Here is a 6,443-nt window from a genome sequence, read left to right on the forward strand (position 1 = left end):
AGATGATGTTTTGTACGGCACAGAATAGGGGTTTTTATGGTTTTATTATATGTATATATGTAGTGGGTAGCCATTCCAGCTTGGATCTGGAATTTCCAACCCCCATTGAGACTCTGACAACTGTCACGCAAGGGGAGGCGCCTAGAGACCCGAGATCTGGATGGGCCAGCGCTCTCTCAGTTCCGAGACCCTGGACGGTGGAGGTTGACCGAGCAGAGCTCAGGAGGACACCGCTGGACTTCGATACACCTTCCCCAGACCCCACAACCTACCTTTCCCTTTTTTGTAAGTTACCCACTAAATAAATCTTCCTTTTAACTACATGGAGTGGCCATAATAATTTCACCAATATATATGTTTGTAGGGCCAACCAACACAGTATACTCACTAAACAACTTTAATTGAAGCATAGAATTTCAAAACCAAAAGAATAAGATTGTTCGGCATGTATAAGATATTCGGATATACATTATCCATGCTCAGATTACAGTACATAGTAATGCTGGTCTTTTCCCCTCCTGCTGACTGGGATGTGGGTGGATGCTCGTAGCTGGAATGGTTTCTTAGACACAACAGGATCTGTGTATTAAAGACAGCAGAGCAACATGACAGGAGGAATCTGAGCCTCTCACAGCTACGTGAATACATGTGCACGCCTGCTCATCCCCACCCCCTCATGCGAGAGAAACTGACTTCCACTTTGCTTAAGCCATTTTATTTGGGTTCCTATTTTAGCAGTCAAATTATATACTCCTACGGCCATGGGATTTAGTTTCTGGCTCTGTCATTTACTACCAAAGGTATGTAACGATTCTGAGATGCCTTCATCTGAAAATTTTAGCCTACCTTGTAGAGTATCACAAGAAATTAAATACACTAGGCAGCAAGTACTCAATAAATTGTAGCTGTTGCTGCTACTCTACTTAGTAACATTAAAAAAAAAAAAAAAAAAAAAAAAAAGCTGTGTTGTCGGGTGGTGGTCCACACTTTTAATCCCAGAAGTCAGGAGGCAGAGGCAGGCGGATCTGAGTCCAAGGTCAGCCTGGTCTACAGAGTGAGTTACAGGACAGCCAGGACTACACAGAGAAACCCTGTTCGAAAACCAAAACAAAACCAAAAAAAAAAAAGCTGTGTCAAAAATAAGTCCAACCAACTAGAAATATTTTTAAAGTTTTATAACTTTGTGTAATATTATATAAAAGCCAAGGATTATTTAATCTGAACAACTCTGATACAGAATAATTGTCTGCATTTTTATAGCAAGTGGGCCAGAAAGGTACATAAATTTGTTCAGAGTAACACAAGTAACTGGCAATACATGAATTAATTATGTTCAGCCTCTTGCAAATCAATCAGAATGTTGTGTGACCGTGCATACTTGCATGAGAATTGTCCTGGATCCTTCCAACCCCAAACCACCTATAATCCTGAAACACCCAAAGGTCAACACCCTAGAAAAGAGCCAGCCCCTCTCAAGAGGCTATCCTGTCACTCTCCTAGGTGTCCTTCCCATACTTTTTTTTAAACATAATTCTTTATTGACTCTGAGAATTTCCCATCATGCACCCCAATCTCACTCACCTCCCAACCCCTCCATATCCGCTTCTCACCCCTGCAGCATTTTCCCCCAAAAGAACACCCCCAAAAAAATTAATTAAAAAAAAAAGTCTCTCTCCTCCATCTTTCCAACGAATCTTCACTCATCCTAGTGGTATCAGGAGCTGCGGTGTGTCACACAGTCCACCCTTTTGTCCAATCACCCCACCCGTAAGATGCTCATTGCACGGAGTCATTGGTCTGGTTCAAGGCCTCTGGCTTCTGCTACACCATCGTCACTGGACCCTCACCGAAACTCCTACTGGATATCCTGCTGATTGGCAGAGTCATGGAGATCCTGCAGCTATCGTTCCGCAGGACCAGTCCCTTCGTGCACTCCAGCAGGTCACAGATGGGGTAGATAGGGTGGGCCAACCCGAGGCCAGGATGAGGGTCTGAGTGATAGCTGAGCTGGTCACTGGGGCCACTGGACCACCTCCCTCAGGTAAGGGGTGGAACCAGCTCTCTTAGGCCCATGCCATCAGGGTCATCTTCCCTTTGCCTGTGGTGAGAGGTGGGATCCTTCTCATACTTTACAAAGCCCTCTTCATTGAGATGATACAAATGGCTTCCATGTGTATAAGGGGAGCATCTAGGTACACAGTACTTCAGCTACCTGGAACCATCATCCTAACATCCTCCTCCGAATTCCTCCATGGTCTCAAAGTTTCCCTTTTCTATTCACACAGCCAAGGTCTTAACAGAGAAGTAGCTACCCGAGAATGCTGCTTGTATTTTCCTTCATAGCCTGCTATAAACTGTCTTGCATATGCACATATACTATACATACAGGACCTGGAGAGATGGCTTAGCAGTTAAAAAGCACTGGATGCTCTTCTAGAGGACAAAGGTTCGATTCCCAGCACCCACAGGGCAGCTGACCGTGAATGGTCTGTAACTACAGGGCCCAGGGAATCTGATGCCCTCTTATGGAATCCAATAATATTGCATGTCCAGTAGTACACAGATGAAGGCAAAACATCCATACACACACACGCCAAAAAAAAAAACCCTCCAAAAATTTGGTATTTATATATGTGTGTAATGTGTTTATATGTATATGTACACATATGTCCATGAAATTATATTATTTCTTCTTGTATTATTTATAAGCTTTAAATGAAATGATTACTTTTGATTCTTAATTTTTTTTTAAGCAAAGCAATCTATTAACAAGAAGTAAAAGCTCCACACAGCAGCCTCAGGTCTTCACACGAGTCAGCGGAAGTCCAGCTACTCTGTGAAACAGAGGTAATCAAATGCCTCCAAATATTTAATTTCCTATTCCAGGAATGTGAACAGGTGTAATTAAAATAACACTTTTTTTAATTAAGTGACCTCTCTTGACCAACCATCTGTGAATAATTCAGGTTTCCCCCTTATTATTACTGTAAAATTAAAACGAGGTCGTATAAACAGGAAGATCCCCTTTAACTGTCTTTAAGCACCAGCAATATATATTTTCCACCAGTTAAAATCCTTAATGATACAAAGAGGCTGTCAAGCATAACTTCCCCAATTCATTTGCCTGAAACCATCAATATTTTATCATGCCCTTGCAGTTGGCTTTAATTTAACAGTCCAGGTTACTAATCAAACAAAACACCCAAGTCATTAAAAGTTAGCATGCCATTTAGAAAGTGCATTTCACGTTTATTAAAATATCTTTCATGCAGCCATTAGAAACCTAAAGTTTTAATTACAATCAGATATTTAGCTCTACTCCAGTTATGGATGGGGCACTCTCTTGCAACTGCCCTGATTAATCTTCCTGACCGAGTTCATCCATTACCTTCTGAAATTATTTTTCTCTCAACTCCTTCAGAATTCATCTTTCTACCCAACCCACCACCAATACAGAGAATGTATTTTTAAGGTGTGCAAAATAACCACCCCAAAGATAACCCATTTAAAAGATTTCATTTCAAATGTAATTTACCTTTCATAAACTATCTAAGAGGTGTCATTCAGCAAGGCAAATTGAAATTGAGAATTCGCTCTCTGTATCTTTATTGTCAATTTTCATTATTTCTTTTTTCTTTCTAATGATGGGGAAAATTCAATGAGCATTTTCTTATAATTTTCTAACAAAGTGATTCAACTAAGTGTTACTTTTGTTTGGTTTTCCTACCTGGACTTCCGCTAACATTCCGTGTAGGCTGTGGCCAATATGTAAAATCAAATTTTGTGCTAAATCTGGATCCTGTGAATTACAGCATTTAAACCTTCCATCACACACCAATACATGCACCAAAATACATCTTAGATGGGGTTTAGCTCTGACCGTGACTATGGGCTCACTTTTATCTTAAAACTCCTTGATAGTTCCTTTTAAAAATGTGTTTGAACACCATAAATTTCTCTTTTTTAAGCCTAATCTTTTTATCCATGGCTTATCATAAACAGAAAAAAAAAAAGAATTGGATTGGTTTGGATTGGTACCTTGAACACAGTCAGGAAATGTCTCTAGGCAAATCTGCTGATTGGCTGTCTGTTTTCCATGTGACTATAACATGACATCGGTTTTCTTCAAGGATCATAGTTCCCAGTTTCCCTGGCCTTCCATGTTTCCCCAGCCACTTCTGTGGCCTTCTAGCATCATTCACAGGCTCCTCAAGGTCTTCCCACTTTAACCTAGGCCCAGTCACAAAGCCAATATCAAACGTGTGCTTTACAGTCCTCGGACCACAGCCCACTCCCGGCTACAAAATTCTTCCCCAGTTGTCTTCTTGCTGTTCACTGGCCAGCTTAAAGCAATCCTCATCATATCTCATGATCCTGTGAGTCACGGATTTGTTCCCTGAGGCATCAGCTGCCATGAGGACACTGATACTCGTGGGTAGGCTGGTTGGTGACTACCAGATGGCTTCCTTTGTGTGCTTGTCAAGATCACAGGTAGAGGGCTATGCTCTGCAGAGTCAGCTAACACTCAGACTCCAGCATGGCCATCTCTGGCTATGTTTTTACAAAGCCTTCCAAGGAAAAAGAAATTGAAGCTGCCTGTCTTTTGTGACCTGGGCTCAGAAGGGGACACATTTGACCATCTTCTGTCAGCCAAACACTTCGTGTATCCAAGATCTAGGAAAACAGACATGGATTTTGTTGTCAATAAGAGATGTGTCAAAACAAAACAAAACAAACAAACAAACAAAAACCCACCTTTCCAGCCATCATTAATCTACCACAAGTTCTACAAGCTAAGTATTCTTACTTTTATTCCTGTTTTACAGATGAGTAAGTTAGGGAAGAATGAAGAAAACCAGTTTGCCCCAAATCTGAACCACTTGAAGTCCACTAGGGTAGAACCAACGTTCCCACTTAACACTCCATCTGGTTACTAAAACTCTATCACTGTCTAGAAAATCAAACCATGTGCCCATGTGGCCCTGTTTTTCATCAGCCACAATTCAAGCTTCCTCCTTTCTCTTCATCCACGCTCTCAGGGAGATTTCTGAACATTGTGTCTCATGAGTGTATATAAAGGAGCAAATGATCACAGGCTACAAGGGTCTCCTGAAGGCAAAGCCCGGTCCCATTCACGAAAGTGTATGTGACAATCTCAGTCTGACAACATGACGACTCAGAGGTGAAGAAAATAATGAGAGGACCTGCTCCTCTCAGCCAAGATGGGAACACTGCTCGGTGAAGATGAAGTGACAGGGGCCGTGGGGAGCAAATGGACTTTGTCATCCTGAAGTGGTAGCCGTGAGGGAAGAGAAGCTGCCACTGGAGGAAGGTGACAGAGCGGACAGATCCTATGGTGAGGGGACCTCGGGCTGTGGATCTATGTGTGAGGAAAGATTATGCAGGAGGGGGGGGGCTTTTTAAAAATAAAGGTCTCCCCAGGAGAACCTGGGAAGAACGGGAGAAGCAAGACAAGTGGCGAGGAGGAACCACCATATTTGCCCGTGAAACAAATGATCTCAAAGTGATTTTAGCCACTAAAAACAGGGTCCTGGTTGCTATGGGGCAAAAAAAATGCAGCTAGGTCTCAGTTAGGTTCTCTGTTTTGTAGTCCATTACAAGGTTACAGTGAAGGTGTTGGCCCAGGGTCTACAGTCTCATCTGCGAGTCTACCTTGGGAAGGATCTACTTCCACACTCCGTGCGGTTGGCATACTTAGTTCCATCCAGGTTGTTGGCCAAAGACTGTTGCTGTGGATATCGCTCTGTATAAACAAAATGCTGATTGCCCAATAGCCAGGCAGGAAATATAAGCAGGACAAGCAGAGAAGAGAATTCTGGGAACAGGAAGGCTGAGTCAGGAGACGCTGCCAGCCACTGACATGAGTACCAACATATAAGATACTGGTAAACCACGAGCTATGTGGCAAGGTATAGATTGATAGAAATGGGTTAATTTAAGATAGAAGAACTAGATAACAAGAAGCCTGCCACGGCCATACAGTTTGTAAGCAATATAAGTCTCTGTGTGTTTACTTGGTTGGGTCTGAGCGGCTGTGGGACTGGACAGTGAGAGAGATTTGTCCTGACCATGGGCCAGGCAGGACCAGGAAAACTCTAGCTACAGACTGTCCTCTTCATTGCCAGGTACTCTGCCCCACCCCTACCCCCAAAGTATGAAGGCTGGGAGAGTGATGGTCTGCAAACACTCTGGAGGTGCCAGGCTTTTTAACCTATGGTATTGACATCCCCATCACTCTTATCATAACCTATTGGTCAAAAACGAGTCACCCTGCCTATTCGACACTCAAGGAGCGGAGATTACATGAGGGTGTGATGATTAAGAGTCGGGGATCACATAGGATCAGTTAGAAGCCATGCACAAGATCCATCTCAAAGTCCCAGAGAGGCCGGCTTCATGTGCTACAGGACAATGCTAGAGAG

General features: G+C 42.8%; 1 long non-coding RNA gene across 1 annotated transcript; it reads right to left on the reverse strand.

Moving 5' to 3' along the window:
• Positions 1-3,228: 3,228 nt before the first annotated feature.
• Positions 3,229-5,819, reverse strand: LOC119088975. Its single transcript, XR_005092735.1, has 2 exons — positions 5,674-5,819; positions 3,229-4,674 (listed from the first exon to the last, which is right to left on the reverse strand). It is a non-coding gene; the product is annotated as an uncharacterized LOC119088975 (long non-coding RNA).
• Between the last annotated feature and the right edge of the window lie 624 nt (positions 5,820-6,443).

Source organism: Peromyscus leucopus, chromosome 14 (assembly GCF_004664715.2).
Source record: "Peromyscus leucopus breed LL Stock chromosome 14, UCI_PerLeu_2.1, whole genome shotgun sequence".
Classification (NCBI taxonomy): Eukaryota; Metazoa; Chordata; class Mammalia; order Rodentia; family Cricetidae; genus Peromyscus; species Peromyscus leucopus.